The sequence below is a fragment of the Vulpes vulpes genome, chromosome 3, assembly GCF_048418805.1.
Source record: "Vulpes vulpes isolate BD-2025 chromosome 3, VulVul3, whole genome shotgun sequence".
In the NCBI taxonomy this organism is placed as follows: Eukaryota; Metazoa; Chordata; class Mammalia; order Carnivora; family Canidae; genus Vulpes; species Vulpes vulpes.
Window position 1 is genome coordinate 146,160,293 of NC_132782.1, and position 19,001 is coordinate 146,179,293.

The following is a 19,001-nucleotide window of genomic DNA, read 5'->3' on the forward strand; positions in this document are numbered from 1 at the left end:
ATATTTATAAAAATCAGTCAAGGGACTCACAAAACGAAAGGATGTCAAGTATGACACTATATACCTAAAACATGGGGGGAGGGGAGCAGGGGAGAAATATGAAGAATGAATTCAAACTTAAATGACCACCAACTTAGTATAAACTGCTATGCATATAAGATATTATATACAAACCTAATGGTAACCAGAACTCAAAATCCAGTAATAGATATGCAAAAAATAAAGAGAAAAGAATCCAAGTATATCACTAAAGAAAGCTAGCAAACCATTAAAGAAGAGAGCAAGAAGAGAAAGGAACAGAGAAGAACCACAAAAACAATCATAGAACAAGTAACAAAATGGCAACATACTTATCAATAATTATGTTGAATATAAATGGACTAAGAACTCCAATCAAAAGACATAGTGTAATGGAAAGGAAATAAAGTAAGACACATCTATACTCTGCCTTTAAAAGACTCGTTTCAGACCTAAAAACATATGCAGATGGAAAGGGAAGGAATGGAAAAGCAGTTATCTTGCAAATGGAAGTGAAGAAAAAGCTAGGGTAGCAATACTTTATCAGAAAAAATAAACTTTCTAATAAAGACTGTAACAAAGATAAAGAACCACACTATATAATCATAAAGGGAACAATTAAACAAGAAGATATAACAATTGTAAATATTTATGTACCCAACATAGGAACACCCAAATATGTAAAACAGCTAACAACAAACACAAAGTAGGTGCACCCCGGGTGGCTCAGCAGTTTAGTGCTGCCTTCAGCCCAGGGCGTGATCCTGCAGACCCGGGATTGAGTTCCGCATCAGGCTCCCTGCATGGAGCCTGCTTCTCCCTCTGCCTCTCTCTCTCTCTCTCTCTCTCTCTCTCTCACATAAATAAACAAAAAAAAATATTTTTTAAAAAACCAAACACAAAGTATGCAATTGATAGTAATACAATAGTAGTAGGGGACTTTAACACCCCACTTACATCAATAGATAAATAATCCAAACAGAAAATCAACACAGAAACAGTGGCTTTGAGTGACACAACAGACCAGATGGATCTAACATATATTCAGAACACTGCATCCTAAACAGCATAATACACATTCTTCTCAAGTGCATGTGGAACATTCTCCAGAAGAGATCACATATAGGCCACAAAACAAGTCTCAACAAATTCAAAATGATAGAAGTGATGCTATCCATCTTTTCTGACTACAATACATGAAACTAGAAATCAACCACAAGAAAATATATGAAAGGAACATAAACACAAGAAAGTTAAATAAAATGCTACTAAATAATGAATATATCAACCAAACAATAAAAAAGGAAATCAAAAAATATATGAAGACAGGGCAGCCCAGGCGGCTCAGCAGTTTAGTGACACCTTCAGCCCAGGGAGTGATCCTGGAGACCCGGGATCGAGTCCCAGGTCGGGCTCCCTGCATGGAGCCTGCTTCTCCCTCTGCCTGTGTCTCTGCCTCTCTCTTTCTTTCTCTCTCTGTGTCTCTCATGAATAAATAAATAAAAATCTTTTAAAAATAAATAAAAGTTTAGAAGGAATACACCTCAACATAATAAAGGCCATATATGAAAAACCCACAGCTAACATCATACTCAGTTTTGAAAAACTGAGAGCTTTTCCCCAAAGTCAGGAAAAAGACAAAGTTGTCCACTCTCACAACTTTTATTCAACATTGTACTGGAAATCTTAGCCAAAGTAGACAGTAGAAAGAAATAAAAAGCATCCAAATTGGTAAGGAAAAGTCACTACTTACAGATGACATGAAACTATACATAGAAAACCCTAAAAACTCCACCAACTATTAGACTATTAGAACTGATACTAAATTTGCAGAATACAAAAATCAATATACAGGAATCCATTGCATTTATATATACTAATAATTAAGTAGCAGGAAGAGAAATTAAGAAAACAATCCCATTTGCAATTGCACCAAAAAAAAAAAAAATACCGAGGGACAAACTTAACCAAGGAGGTGAGAGACCTGTACTATAAATACTATAAAACACTGATGAAAGAAGTTGAAAATGACACAAACAAGTGGAAATATCTTCCATGCTTATGGATTGGAAGAACAAATACTGTCAAAATGCCCATATGGCCCAAAGCAACCTACAGATTTAATACAATCCCTATACAAAGTACCAACAGCATTTTTCATAGAACTAGAATATTTCTAAAATTTGCATGGAACCACAAAATACAAAGCAATCTTCAAAAAGAAGAACAAAACTGGAAGAATCACAATCCCAGATTTCAAGATATACTACAAAGTGGTAGTAACCAAAACAGCATGGTGGTGCCACAAAATAGACTAACAGATCAATAAAATAGAATAGTGTGCCCGGAGGGACACCTGGGTGGCTCGGTGGTTGAGTGTCTGCCTTTGGCTTGGGTCGTGATCCTGGAGACCTGGGATCGAGTCCCATGTCGGGCTCCCTGCATGGAGCCTGCATCTCCCCTCTGCCTGTGTCTCTGCCTCTCTCTGCATCTCTCATGAATAAATAAATAAAATCTTAAAAAAAAAGATAATATCATGCCCAGAAATAAACCCATGATTACATGGTCCATTAATCTTCAACAAAGAGGCAAAAATATGCAATGGGCACAAGTTTCTTCAACAAATGGTGTTGGGAAAACTGGACAGCTACACGCAAAAGAATGAAACTGCACCACTGGCTTACATCATATATAAAATAAGCTCAAAATGGTTAAGTTCCTAAAGGTGATACCTGAAACCATAAAAATCCTAGATGAGAGCACAGGCAGTAATATTTTTAACACTGGTCATGGCAACATGTTTCTAGACGTGTCTTCAAAAGCAAGGAAAACAAGAGCAAAAATAATCTATTGGGCCTACATCAAAACAAAAAGTTTTTGCACAGTAAAGGAAACAACCAACAAAATTAAAGAACAACCTACTGTATGAGAAAAGATATTTCCAAACAACATGTCTGATGAAGGATTAGTCTCCAAATTATGTAAAGAACTTATGCAACTCGTTACCAATAAAAAAAATAGTCCAGATAAAAAATGGGCTGAATCCATGAATAGACATTTTTCCAAAGAGGACGTTCAATGGCTAACAAACACATGAAAAGAGCCTCAACGTCACTGATCATCAGGGAGTTACAAATCAAAACCACAATGAGGTATCACCTCTCAGCTGTCAGAAGAGCTAAAATTGAAAACACAGGAAAAAACATGTGTTGTCAAGGATGTGGAAAAACAGGAACCCTTGTGTCCTATTGGTGGGAGTGCAAACTGCAGTAGCCACCGTGGGAAACAGTATGGAGGTTCCTCAAAAAATTAAAAAGAGAATTATCATATTACCCAGTAATTCCAGTACTGGGTATTTACCCAACGACTATAAAAACACTGATTTGAAAAGCTATATGCACCCCTATGTTTACGGCAGCATTGCCTACAGCAGTCAAGATATAGAAACAGCCTAAGTCCATCAACACATGAATGAATAAAGAAGTAGTGGTGTGTGTGTGTGTTATACACATACCATTACACACACACACACACACACACACATGCACACACACTAGAATATTACTCAGCCATAAAAAAAAAAAAACAAAATCTTGCCATTTGCAACAACATGGATAGATGGCAACAATAGATGTCTGCTCCGTGAAATATGTCCATCAGAGAAAGACAAATACCATATGATTTCATTCATATGCAGAATTTAAGAAACGAAACGAAGGAGAAAAGAGACCAAAAAAACCAGACTAAGTATAGAGAACACACTGCTGGTTACCAGAGAGGAGGTGGGGGGGTTGGGGGCGGTGAGATAAGTGAAGGGGATTAAGAGCACGCTGGTTCTGAGGAGCACTGAGGAATGTATAGAACCACTGAGCCGCCGTATTGTCCGCCTGAAACGTATGTAACACTGCATGTTTATTATATTAAAATTAAAACAATGAAAATAAAAAAAAAATAAAAATAAAAATAAAACAATGAAAATAAAACAGAAGAGCTAAGTTCTGTTAACAACAACCACAACAAAATGACTGGGATGCTGAAGTGAGTGGCCCTTCTCTGTGTCCCTGCCTCTTGCTGTCTGTCCTCCCTCGGCCTGCTCACTGTGCTTTCTGACCCTTCCATTCCAGGTAGAAGCAAAGGAAGGAAGGAGAGATGAAGGGGGCAAGAGAGGCCGATACCTCTGCTACATGGCCTCATGTCTGCAGTGCCCGTAACCTGGGTGCATCCAATCTAGTCTGACAGTTGCTCGTCTGCCCTCTGCCCTTATAACAATCTTCCTTCAGCTTCCCTTCTGCTGAGGTTGTAGTGCCCCTTGGGTGGCCATTAAACAAAGCCCCCACCGTGGCTTGTTTTATACACACACACAGTGTGCAGGCTCTTCCCAATGCGCCAGCATTTCTCCTCTGTTCCAGCCGGTCAGGTCTTTCTCTCTTCCTCCTCCCTTGGTCCCTGCTCCTGTCAGGTGGAAGAGGTAAGTGGACCTTGAATGGAGATGATGGTAAAGAGGAGACTCTCTAAACTTTCTCCCACAAGATCCTTTCCAATTTCTAAGAATTTAACTCTTTTACACCCTGAATGTTGCACACAAGTCCTCCAGCAATTTCTCTGCCTTCATACCCAAGAGAGGACTTTTTCAGGTAGGTAGTACACTGTTGTGATGAGTTGAGGGCTAGAGTCAGTTGGTACTTCCCAAACTTTATTTTGGCCTTGTTTTGTAATTTTAGGGCTGTGCTTCAGGGGCTATAGGTGAAGAAAAGAGGAATGTCTCAAATGGTGCTCTGGCATCAACTGGACCATCTCCACTATTAAATTTCTGATATATTGAGGTTTTATGTACGATTTCATTGGAAAAGGGTTATGCTGCCAAATAAAAAGTGGCTTACCCACTGAAAACATCTTGACTGATGACTCATTCATTATTTGCCTACTCTAAGGAAGATAGTGGTCTAGACAAGTTTACTGTGATCGTAAGCTAGCACAGCTAATCAGCTGTTCTCAATTCTAGTTATGATGAAAAAAGAGCTCTTTTTAGGTAGGCCATTTACTCGCTGGGGGAACTTGGGTGAGTTACTGGAATTCTGTGAATCTCAACTTTCTCATCTGTTACATACCTACTGGGTAGTATGTTTTGATTCCTGTATGTTGAACGCCTAACATGATGTCATAATCATTGCTGGCACTCAGGAAATCACAGCCATATGGCCTTTCAAAGCTGCCTAGGAAGTCAATGAGCAATGTTCCCAGAAATCATCCTCTACTATGTTATCAGTTTGAAGGACTTTGCCCTGGTGATGCCTGTGCCAAGGGGACACCAGGTCCTCTCAAACCATTTCTTTCTCCTATTCCCTAAATGAGAGTTTAACACTTCTCAGAGAGTTTCTTTGGAAACTTTTGTCATGGGTACAGGCACCAAGAGCCCACTTGGACAGCTCTTCCTAAAGAGAAACCAGAGTAAGCCTCATTACTTGTAGCCCAGAAATGTCCTACCCTACTTGAATGCAGGCCAGTTCCAAGGCATTGATTGGAAGAAACCCTTTCTGATGATAAAAGCATTAACAACTGTTACGGATTCCACTTGGAAATTGCAGTCACCTCAAGTCTGCTCATTGCCAACATCTCTTAGTGCACCCAAAGAGTAATTCCCAATATTATAATTTCCAGATGAAGAATGGATCCTGTGATGGTTAATTTTACATGTCAACCTGGCTAAAGGTTCTAGTGGCCAGTTGTTTAGCTTAGAGGTTGCTGTGAAAGTATTTTTGCATGTGGGAAATATTTAATCGGGAGACCTTGAGTAAACGAGGATGGGCCCCGTCCAATCATTTGAAAAGCTTTAAGAGCAAAAACTGAAGTTTCCTGGAGAGGAAGAAATTGGGTTTCAAAACCTCAACATAGAAATCCTGGCCTGAGTTTCCAGCCTGCCTGACCCACCCTGCAGATTTCAGACTCAAAGACTACAACATCATCTCTTACGTTCATTTCCAGCCTTCCGGCCTCCTGTACATATTTCAGACTTGTCTGCCCCAACCATCGCATGTGCCAATTCCTTAAAGTAAAGTTCTCTTTCTGTACCTTATGTTTCTGACTGGCCTTTCCTCTGGAGGACTCTGACTGACAGAGAGCCCATCCTGTGCTTCTTGCAGTACCTAGCACAGTGCTGAACTGACTTTTCTTGGGAGGAGTTCACTATTCCTTGAACATGAACTCTAATGGCCACATAAGTGGCCATAAGTCTATAATCTATCTGGAAAAGTGCTACTCTGGGGTTGACTCTGCCCTGCCACTCACTACCTGGATCAGACTCACCTTTACGCTCAACTCTGCACCGTTTTGGCAACTCAGCCACACACAGCCTAGGCCATTCCCTAATGTGGTCTCTGCCCACGTTAAGCCCTTTATAGCAGAAGTCACAATGACCCAAGCACCAAGGCCCAACTGAAATGACTCATGGAGACTCTGTCTCCCCAGGGAGGTTGCCAAGAGGGAACAGGTGACACAAACTGCAAGTGCAGGAAAATTAACATCACCTGAGATAGATATTGATTAAAAAGACCGGAGACAGGAAGGAGCAAACAGAGAACTGTTACTTTCCCTCTCCGAGATGTGTTGTTCTGAGATACAACGGCTCCACATGGATGTTTAGGCTCCTTAGAAAAGCCCATGTGGGGGGATCCCTGGGTGGCACAGCGGTTTGGCACCTGCCTTTGGCCCAGGGCGCGATCCTGGAGACCCGGGATCGAATCCCACATCGGGCTCCCGGTGCATGGAGCCTGCTTCTCCCTCTGCCTGTCTCTCTCTCTCTCTCTCTCTCTCTCTCTCTCTCTCTATCATAAATAAATAAAAATTAAAAAAAAAGAAAAGAAAAGCCCATGTGACCCAGCAGACAACTATAGAGAAAAGCTCACAGTAAAGCACCACTTGGAATTTGCTATCCCTTCTTCTGCCTCACTTTTCCTTTTCCTTCATTGGTGATCCTCTGGAATTGCACACGGATCCCCCAAACCAAAGTGTTGGCACTTAAGTTTTGTCTAATTTTTGTTTTCAAAAGATCTGGGACAAGACACTAGCCATATGACCTTAGCAAATCATTTGACCAATCTAAGCTCCAATTTCCTCATCTTTAACAGGCAGCCCTAAGAGTATTTTCTTTGTAGGAATGTTTTGAGGACTGGATGGGATAATGCACAGCTCTTGGGGATGTTTTAATGAATGGCAACTATAGCTGTTGCTACTCCCTGCAGAAAGTGCATGGGGCAGCCCCACATAGAGCAGGGGCTAAAGCTTTCCAAGTCTGCCAGGGACCCAATGGCTCAATCTGTGTAATTCTGAGGCCAAGCCTGTTGCTTTTGTGCACATAAACCAAGTGTTGTAATATCAGCAGAGCAGAATGCCTGTTCCCTAAGGGCAGCTAGCCCCCAAGTGAGAGAGGAATGAGGGGCATTCCCCGCATTCCTCCTAACCTCACTCATCTAGTATCTCTGTTTCAGAAGGGAGGTGTAAAGGGTGTAAAGGGTAGGTCAATCAGCCAACAGCATTTAGAGAAACACTTGATTGTATCCTACCTTGAATAAAAAGTTGTTGGGGGTGGGATTGAGGGGATTTTTCTAGAGGAAATATTATGGGGAAGTAGGAAACGGGATGGATTTTGAGGCTGGAGTTTAGGGCTAGAATACAGAATTAGAGGAAGGAGTTGGTCCAGGCTCTAAGCCTTGCAGATCTTGGGGAAAATGGCTACAGAATGTGTGTGTGTGTGTATATGTATAAAATAGAGAAGCTACAGAATCAAGCATATAAAATGAGAACTTGAGGGTGGGTAGGGAGATTCTATAAGTGAGTGTACCCAGGGTGGGGGATCAGAATAGAGGCATCCTTTTCTCTGTACCTGGAGAACACCCAGCTACACCAGGGACAGAACAGGCCTGCTATCTTTGCCCTTCCTCAGTGGACAGGGGTTTTACCAGGCTCCAGAATTGCCAAGCTGGTGGGTGGGGGTTCATGACCAAATCACTAGACTACCAGTGTTTCAGTGATATGACATGAAGAATCAGGGTCTTCACCAGAACAAAAAGTGTTCTCTCTTCAGGACTGTAGTAATACACAGACCTTCTTAGAAAGAGGAACTATAGTTGGGAGTCTAGAAGCTACTACAATAGGAAGGAAGAAAGACACACTTGATGATATTAGAAGGTCTTAGGGTTATTTCGTGAGACTATTTGAAAGATCAGGTCCTTTTGTTAATTCCCTGAGTTGGTAACTTAGGATGGTTTCTTGTTTACATCTTAGATTTTTGGAGACAGGATAGCATAAGGATTAAGATAAGGATATATATATATATATATCCTGGGGGCACCTGGGTGGCTCAGTTCGTTAAGCAATCAACTTGTGATTTTGGCTCAGGTCATGATCTCAGGGTTGTGAGATCAAGCCACATGTTGGGCTTCTTGTTGGGCACGGAACGGAGCCTGCTTAAGATTCTCTCTCCCTCTGCCCCTCCCCACCAACTCACATTCATGCACTCTCTCTCTCTCCAAAAAAAAGGAAAAAGAAAATATTCATTCAGGAGGTAAACTGCCTGAATTTAAATCCTGGCTCAACTGTGGAAGGAGCCTCAGTGTCCATCGAAAGATGAATGGATAAAGAAGATGTGGTTTATGCATACAATGGAATATTCCTCAGCCATTAGAAGTGACAAATACCCACCATTTGCTTCAATGTGGATGGAACTGGAGGGTATTATGCTGAGTGAAATAAGTCAGTTGGAGAAAGACAAACATTATATGGTCTCATTCATTTGGGGAATATAAATAATAATGAAAGGGAATAGAGGGGAAGGGAGAGGAAATGGGTGGGAAGTATCAGAAAGGGAGACAGAGCATGGAAGACTCCTAACTCTGGGAAACGAACTAGGGGTGGTGGAAGGGGAGGAGGGCGGGGGGTGGGGGTGAATGGGTGATGGGCACTGAGGGGGGCACTTGGCAGGATGAGCACTGGGTGTTATTCTGTATGTTGGCAAATTGAACACCAATATAAAAAAGAAGTTGAGAGCTTCAAAAAAATAAAATAAAATAAAATAAATCCTGGCTCTGCCAGTTACAAACTTTGTGACCTTTGCTTCGGTCTCCTCAAATGTGAAATAGGGATCTTCATAACTAACTCATGGGATATAGGAGTGATAAAAGAAAGTTAACACATGTAAGCATTTGGCACAGTGCCTGGCACATTTTAAATGTTCGCTAAGTGTCAGGTAGTAATATGGTCTTGTTTTTTTTTTTTTCCTAGAGATTTTCCTTTCCCTCGTGGAAATGGAGGCTCCCAAAAGCTTCCCAGAGTAGGCTTAACATGCTCACAATCAACTCTTAATGATGAAGCCTTTCTTCAAAAGAAAGAGATGAGCTGAAGAATCAGAGTGACCAAATTCAGATTTTGACATTAGGGTTTCTGGCTAAGTTATTTTAAGGTACACAAGCAGGTAATGCTGTGAAGACGTGGGAGCAGCTCAGTGATCCCACAGAGGCACCACTGGCAAACAAATCATTTAGCAGAGCCCAGGGTGTTCCTTGGAGATTCAGGCAGGGGGCCTGAACTGGATTATTTTTGTTTCCATTTCCAGAGAAGCTGGAAGGGAGGGGCATTTGGATTCAGAGAGTAAAATGGGGGTATTGGATGAGATGATCTCTAAAGACTGTTCCAGCATTCTGCAAGGCACTGAGTCTCTGAGCATGACTAAAAGAAAGGGGATTAAAAAATATTCAAGGCAGGAGAATTCAGGCAGATGCTCAGGAAAATATGTCCCAACCAAATTCCTGCTGAGCCTCGGAATACCCTGGTAAGGGAAATGATGTGAGTCTCATACCCAGAATTATGGAAAATCAAATGAAGCACAAAAGGTTGGGGGGAAAGTCGTACATTGGCAGAGAGGTAGGCCTATTTCCAGCCAGTCTCATTTCACCATGGCTAGGAGTTAAGTTTTGTCGAAGAAAGCTTTAAAAGGATTTGCATGGACAAGTTCAACAGTGGCTACATACAAATTATCTCTATTCTCTTTAAAAATCTCCTGCTTAAGCAGTGGTTATCAGACTCAGACTTACAAGGGTAAAATAATTTGCAAATTATATTCAAGTGTGACTGTCTGAAGATCTCAGGACTAATGTAATGGTCCCACATGTCTCTAAGAAGCAGTCCAAATAGTTGTGATATGCAGTATAGTTTGTGTGCTATACGGCCATGAAATTAGACTGTAAAACCCCATTTGATGGATAAGGATATTAAAATGGAATTAAAGTATTGTTGCACGAGAGGAATTTTTGTGCTTCAAGAGATGAAAGATGGGGGAAGCTTTGGCAAGTCCAGGGATGAGACAAGCAGCTGCTGTACAAATCTCTCTGCTATTATTTTACCAGAGCATCCCTGAAGTTTCCAGTCTATGCTCCCTTGACCTACACAACCACCAATCATTCTGCCAAGATGTTGACTCCACATTCAGCGTAGGAGCTGCAGCCACTCTATTCAGTTGCTCAGCAAAGCCTCAGACTCACCATGCTCCTTCTCTCTCAGCCATCCAGTCCCTAGTACGGCCTTTGTCACCCTGCTTACCATTCTTTCTTTGGAGGAAAGAAGAAGGGAAGGGAAGCGAAATGTTATACGGCATCAACTGAAACCTGAGATGAGACAGCAGTCTTCCCCTAGTGCTATCTTCGGGCTCACTCCAAGTTTCACCGTCTTAAAAGCATAGCATAATTGTAGAAAGCAAAGCAAACCATTAATGTTATGATTCCAGCTTGGGCAAGCTTTTCTTGAGACCCAGAGGACACGCCTGTTAACGCTGATTCCCTTTATCTCCAGCTGTCAGCCTCTTTGGGAAAGGGATTCTCACATGAGAATGAGCTCCAGCAACACCAAGCATATTGGGACCTTACCATCTTTGGAAGAAGTGGCTATATATTCATGCTCATCGGGTACAGAAAATGTGCCAAAAAAAAAAAATGGCCCCATTTCTTGGTCACTCAGTGACTCAGATTTCCTACCTGAAAATTAGGAAACTAGTCTCAAGCCAGTGTCTCTGTGACTAGCCAAGTTGTCTGAATGTTTGAAAATACGTGGATGTGGGGTACCAAGTGCACTCATCCAGAGGACTGACTCGCATTTTGGCAACCGTGTAATGCCAAATAGCATCTCGGTCAAAGATTTCGTGGAATTAAAAAAAAAAAAAACAGCAAAAGGGATATTTGTCATAAACAAAATAAGACTCATGTTTGTTATAATTTTCTGAACCCCCAGAGTTGATTTAGCTGTGAGTGTGTGTCTTGTTTGGTTTGTTCTCAGGCCACCTGTCTCATTTTTCTCGATCTTGATTGTGACATACGCATTTTCAGTTTTGAACCTCAGCTGTATCATCTGTAAAGTGGGAATGAGAATAACTTACTTTGTGACATTGTTGGGACAGAAGGTACTTTAAGCTCCCAGTTTACTGCAGACTCAGGGTAAGTAAATAGCAGATTAAAAGGGGCCAACTGTGAATGAGCACCTGCCCAGGGCCAAATAATTCATTAAGAAACTGTTTAAATTCTCTCCAAAAAAATAAATAAATAAATAAATTCTCTCCAACTGCCTCAGGGTTTCTCAAAAGTGTCATCTTTGACCGTTTGCTGCAGGATCCCTCAGGGTGCTTGTTTTTTTTTTATTTTTTTATTTTTTTATTTTTTTTTTTTTTATTTAGGATAGTCACACACACAGAGAGAGAGGCAGAGACATAGGCAGAGGGAGAAGCAAGCTCCATGCAGGGAGCCCGACGTGGGATCCGATCCTGGGTCTCCAGGATCGCGCCCTGGGCCAAAGGCAGGCGCCAAACTGCTGCGCCACCCAGGGATCCCACCTCAGGGTGCTTGTAAAACACAAGAGATTTCTGAGCCCCATCCTAGAGATGGTAATTCAGGATCTGTGGGTATCACCATTTCTAACATCCTCTCCATCTCCAGATGACACTTGAGTACCTTAAAATTTGAGGACAACTGAATTAGAGCCCTAGCTAAAACATATTATCCTTTATAGTCATTGGTTTGTAAAGACGTAGATAGGTCATATGTTTCAGTGATTTAAAAGCGCTGAGTCCTGAGGTTCACAGGTCCTCTGAAAGATTAGACAATATGGTCAATTTGGGGAAGTTTAAAAAGTCAGTCAGGGTTGTTTGTAGGAAAGCTGTCTTTTTATTTTGCCTTGATTTGCTGGCCAGCTGAGTAATTGTGCTATTATTTAGGCCCAATGGACAGCACTTACCCAATTCCCTGGGCTATTAAACACAATTTTATATTATTTTCTCATTTAGCTTAATAAAACTCCAACTGCTATAGAAGACACTTGGTCTCAAATCCACTTACTCTTAGACTCAACAATCCAAAAGAAACCCTTGACCCAGGAGCACTGAAGTCTTGAATTTATAGCTCAACAGAGAAAATTATTCAGCAAGCAGGAGACACTGGGCTAGGGTGGACACAAGCTGGCACAAAGGTAAGAGTCTGAATGGCCAAGGCTGGCCATGCCTTTGGCAATGGAGAAGTGTGGCCCTAGGGTGTCTGCTGAAAAAAGCAAAAATGAAGTTGGCAGAGGTATCAGATTACCAGGGTTCATGTAGCAGCAGTGAAACTAAGGAAGCACCGTAAAGCCTGAAATATGAGCCAATTGCACTGGCAAAGACTGGGAGCTCCCCCTCGGCATTAGTGAAGCCCATGTTGAATGGGACCCAGAGCTGGAGAGCGATATGGAGAACTTGGAGAGGAGCCATGAGAGGCAATCAAGATCAATCAGGCTTCAGGAGACTACATTCTTGGAGGGACTGGCTTCCTTTAGACCAGGCAGTGAGTTGTGGGCTGGGAGGGTGGCTGCACAGAGGAGATTAACAGTGCATTTAGATGGGTAACTGATAGTTAAGAGTGTAAATGTTTCTACTAACAACATCAAAAGCAGCAGCTTGGGCTGAACTTCAGCAGAAATTGGGCTTGAAATTGAAGACCTGGTTGTGAGGGAGAGGGTTATCCTATTTTTCGGGATTTAGGGAAACCTCTAGTGCTGCTTTCCTGCTTCAGAGCACCCTCCCCCCCTCTGCCTCACCTCCCTCACCTCTCCAGGAGCCATCAGTTCCTGATTTATTTTTTAAAATTTTACTTAAATTCAATGAATTAACATATAGTATATTATTAGTTTCAGAGGTAGAGGTCAGTGACTCATCAGTTACATATGACACCCAGTGCTCATTACATCACATGCCCCCCCCCCCTTAATGTCCGTCACCTAGTCACCCCATCCCTGATTTAGAGCTGACAATATGCCAGATCCTGGGCTAACACTTTATCTGTCCTTTCTCGTTGATTTAATCTCCACGGCAGCCCTGCCACGTCGGTAGTGGCACGCTCATTTATGGAAAACAGGCTCCAGGAGCACAAGCAACTTTTCCAGTGTCACAGAGTCAAAAAGTAGCAGACCCGATAGGTGTTCTTCTAAATGTCGAAGCACTGTTTTATCCCACTTGTCTGAAGCCAAGAAGGCCAGTGTGGCTGGAAGCAAGAGAGCAAGGGAGTGAGTAGGTGGGGACAAGGGAAAAAGACAAGGTCAAAAAGAAATGGGCTGGAACTGGGGGCAGCCACCTGGTGATAAGTGCCTTTCAAGGCCATGGAGGATGTTGGATTTTCTTCTGAATAAGAAGGGAAGGCACTGGAGAATTTTAAGCAGAAAAGTATTAACCTAGGTTTTAAATGGATCTGTGTGAATGTATTTGAAGGGAGAAGAGGTGGAAACCAGGAAAATCATTATATAGCTATTTTAATAGCCCTGATGAGGGACAGTGGCTTGCACTGTTAGTGGTACAGATGTAAGGCAGTAGGTGGATTCCAGAAACATTTCAAGGGTGAAACAAACAGCATGTGACGAATTGGCAAATAATATGCCCAGAGTCACATAGGTAATAAGGTTGGACTAGGCTGGGGTCAGAACAAGGCCCCCTCTGAAACCAAACCCTACGATCTGTCCCTGACTGCAGTGAGCCATGGTCACAGGTTGCTGAGAAAGGGATTTCCCAAACCTGAAGCCAAAATATAAAAAGTCGTCAGTGTGTAACACTTATGGCTGAGGTGTTGGTGTTTGTGCATGTGCACGTGTATATATCCCGTACGTCCCTGGCTCTTCTCTCCTCATAGCGAAAAACAAAGAAAAAATGAAAAAGGAGAGTGGACAGCAGGATAAAAACAATTACCAACCAAACATATCAGCCTACTTTGAAGATTAATGGAGGTCAGGGGCGCCCGGTGAGCTCAGTCAGTTAAGCACCTGCCTTCAGCTCAGGTCTTGATCCGGGGGTCCTAGGATGGGGATCTGGCCCCGCATCAGGCTTCTTGCTGAGCAGGAATCTGCTTCTCCCTTGGGCCCCTCACCCTGCTCATGCTCTCTTTCTCAAATAAATAAATAAAATCTCAATAAATAAATAAGTAGATGGGAATTAAAAGTTTGGAAAAAAACAACAACAACAACAGAAGAAGATTAATGGAGGTCAGCTACAGCCTAGAAGAGCTATCAGGGTTGTTGTGAAAGGTAAATTTTATGTTTTAAGCCGTATTAGGTAGGGTAGGGGAGGAGCCACTCAACAAATGAAAAGACTCTGTGGCCACATTTACACAGCAAAAGCCAAGTGGAAGATTGAGCAATTACCTAGTAACTGCAGGCTGGGGAGTCAGCCAATTTGGGTAACTCAGATAAAAACATGTGCTTTGGCTGCTTCCCTTGCCTGAATTACTCGATAATGGCCCAACTGTCTGTTTTGCTTAGCTGAAGAGTACAAGAAACAGGTCCATCCGAGTTGGAGACCTTCCATGGGCCATGGAGCAGCCCAGGCTGAGGAGTCGGCAGGGGAAAGGCTGCCCCCAGGAGCCTGCCTTCAGGCTGGCAGCAGGTAGTCAACCCTGGTAAAGCCTGCTCTGTCAGGGTCCTCTGCTCGGTTCTAGAGACTCTATGATGCACAAACCTTATTCTGAGGATTCTCAAAGTCTAGTCTTGAGACAAATTTAAGATAATTATTTTTTAAAAAATGTGTGAAATATAGAGGTATCCTTTGAAGAAATGATGGGAACAAAAGCAGCAACTGACCCACACTGGGATGGGGTAGGAAGTGGGGAGCAGCCAGGGGAGGCTTCCTGGAGGAGACAATGCCTGAGGCAGGTCCCAGAAGATGAGTAGTTATTAGCCAGGAAAAGAGAGGAGGGAAAAGGAGAGTGAAAGCTAGTATGAAGGCTGGTGGCATTTTTCCCTGCTAGTGGTGAAAGTTAGATTACCAAGAATAATTAATAGGTAATATTCAGGCTTTAGTATGCCCCTGACATCTTACTAAGCATTCTCTAGACATATCATTGCCTCTTCACAATAACCAGTTGGAAATGGGGGCAGTTGTTATTCTGTTTTATGAAAAAAAACCAAGGCACAGTTCAGTAATTTGCCAACAATCACACCAGTGGGAAGTGGCAAAACCAGGACTCCAGACTGTAGGACTTCAGAGTCTTTTCAGTTTTGATTTTGTCTGTAATGTGACTTTTGTCGACCTTGGTACCACCATGCAGTTTCCATGCATGTCGCTGACAGATCAGAATAAGTGCAGGCTTCACAGAAGCCAGGAATCTGCTCTTAGAGTAGAACTCTAGCAGCTGAATGCTCCTGCTCCCGAGGCAGCTCACCAAGACCTCGACTCTGCCCCTCTTTTGTCCGTGGCACCTCGTTCCCAGCCCTATGTGAGCCCCGTGTGCTCCTGAGAATCCATGAATTCCCTGCAGACTCTGGCTGCCTTCATCTAGTTCCACTACAGTCTTCCTCCTTCCATCCTAACAGCAGTGCAAGCCTGCCAGAGGGTGGGATTCCTGTCTTTGTTAGAATTTTCATGATCCCTCTCCCACCTTCCATGACTGACAGCCTGCAAGTGCCAGGCTCCGCTGAGGGGCCTGTGAAACTAGCTTTGCCCACCGAGACTCTTAAGACATGTTTTTACAGTTGCCCTAAAGCGCACCAGTCCATGTTCTTAAAGACAAATGAACTAGGAGAATTGCACATGGTCTCGCTTAGAGGAGATTCAACCAGAGATGAAATTTTGTGGTTCATAACCATACTGGCAAAGTAGCAGACTCATTCCAGTGCATCTGAAAGAAATGAGCTAATAACAAGCAGTGGTTCTCCAGAGACTTCACCCTGGTTCCGGGAAGTAAATATTTTGAAATTGAATTTGTAACAATAGTTTCCATTTTCAAATACAGCATCATAACTCCTTTGGGTTTAAATATATATATTATTTGCAAACATTCAAATTACCTCTGGGAGCTAAATTGTGTAGAGATTTTCGACCCCCAAATTGCACAAAGTGACACTTCTACTAGTCTGAGATATTCTTTAAGATCAAGGAGTGAGTTTATGTGGAAAGCGAATCGATGTTTTCCATTTGTGCTGAGGTTGGGATAAGAGAAGAATGTCATATGAGAACATGGAACTCATTACCAGCATAGATACTCCACCTCTGACTTTATTTAAAGAAATGGATAGAGCACTGTCCTCCCGGGGTTGCACGGGGTAGGGCAGTGCTTGCCAGATTTCTGGTGCTCCAGCAGCCCAGCCTGGCCTTGCCTGATCTCCCGCCACTAGCCCCACCCTCCTAAATTAATAGATCATGTTTTTACTATGTGTTTCTCATTCATCATCTCACTTTGGCCTCATAAAAATCTTCCTTCTACTGTTGAGGAAAGTGGCTGCCAGTGAGGTCAGTGGATACTTTTTATTCAGTTTACTGGTGTCAGAGAAGGTGCTAAAATCCAGGTGTCCCAATCTCATACTTGTACTTGGTGGTATATAAATATACAAAATGCCACAGGTATAGAAAATTTGCTGAAAGAAGGGAAGGCTATTTTGAGAATTTAAGAAGAGCACTTTTGGAATTTGAAGTTTTCTTAGGATGTTCAAGTGTATTATTCTGATTATTATCCTTTCAACTTCATTCAATTGAGTATTTATCTACTGTTTACCATATTACACTGTGGAATGCAATGGAAAGCAAGTCCCTCTCAGTGCTCACTATCCTTTTTTTTTTTTTTTTTAGATTTATTTATTTATACAGGCAGAGGGAGAAGCAGGCTCCCCACCGGGAGCCTGATGCAGACTTGATCCCAGGACCCTGGGATCACGACCTGAGCACTCAACCACTGAGCCACCCAGGTGCCTTTTATTTCTTAACATCCTTTTCTCTTGCTGTATTATTCCCCCTACACACACACACACACACACACACGGCCCACCCCTAACCTCTGCTCTCAGCCCCCACCAGCTATAGATTCTAGATAGATCCTTGGTAAGTATTGTAAATGTTGACACAATTTAGAAAAAGAAAAGAGCATTTCCTGCAGGGGGCTTCACATCCTCTGGGCCTATGGAAATTTATCTTAAAATGGTACTTAATATACAGAAGAATATGATATCTGGTGTCACTGAGCTGCTAGATTCAAATCCTGACCTTGTTATTTCCTACCGAGATACTAGACATATTACTTTTTAATTTCCACATTTGTAAAATAAAGCCGATAACAGGACCTGTTTTGTGAGGTGGCTATGACCATTTAACAAAATACACCTAAGGCACTTAGGGCATACTAAGAAGTGCTCGTGATGTTAGATTATGTTCATTTTAATGAACAATTAGGAACAATCTACACATCTAATAAATTGTTTTATCCTAGCAAGGTAGTGCTTTATATCAATTAAAATGATGCTGTAGGTAAATATTTGGCTTAGAAAGATAATTATTATATTAAAAGGAAGAAGGCTATAAAATACTATTTACTATGTGATTGAATCCAAGTAGAGATTTATTACACATTATCTAATGTACTCAACCTTGTTTTGAATTCAAGTGCATTTGTGTCTCTAATAATTTAGTTGTATTTCACAAGGGCAAAAATCAAACCGTGCTAATTTCAGTTCCTTTACCTTGTGAGGTGAGGGTCAATAAGAATTTTTCCTGGGCTAACATACTTTTGGTACTTAGTGTTTTTGCAATCCAAATGACTTCTAATAATAAAATAGAAGGATTTCTTTTACTAACAGGTAAAGCTCTCCACGCCATAACAAAGCCCCAAGATACTATCTAGTGTCATAATGCTACTAGAGTAATTAATTATATACATAATTTACCAGGTCAAGAAATACTACAGCTATCAATGTTTAAGTTCCCGTAACAATTTTTAAGGGCATGAACTATGGCTCTAATAATGTTTATTATGGGATACTCATAACAGATATAATTTATCATAATGTGGGATTTTTAAGAACGACATTTGCATTATATAAAAAGTATTGCTAAATATTAATGCTACCACCTTGTCCACCTAACAAGATTCACTCAGGGATACTGATTTCGTGCGACTTCAGTTTCAGTGTTTGAATTGGTGATTCAGTTGATTTACAAAGCAAAAAATTATCTTTACTCTCTCACAGATGATGACTCTCTGAATTCCTAAGAGATAACCACTTGTTGTTACCCAGGTCTTTGCTGATTCAATGATGAAAAAAATATTGTCCTCCAGTCCTCACAAAAGCTGTTTGATCACCCCCAATTTCAAGCAAATAAATACCATGCCGACACACATACTCTATTACTAATATGGAAATACTTCAATTCTTTGCTAATGTTATAAAATTAGGACCTCTGACTTCCACCCACAGAAATGAAAACATGGGCATATGTTTGTATCAGAAAGAATTTTTTTAGTACTTTCATATCTATCTCATTTCATTACTAATATTAACGACTTTATATGCAGGATGTATAAATCTCATTCATTTTATCAGCTTTGAAACTCTCCATTGGGGAAGTTTTACTTCAACTTTGGGCATTTTCTGAACTAAAAAGTATAGTGATGTGGTTTGTAAAATCTCTGAACAGTTAGAGGGTGGTGAGCACAGGAAAATGACAAGAG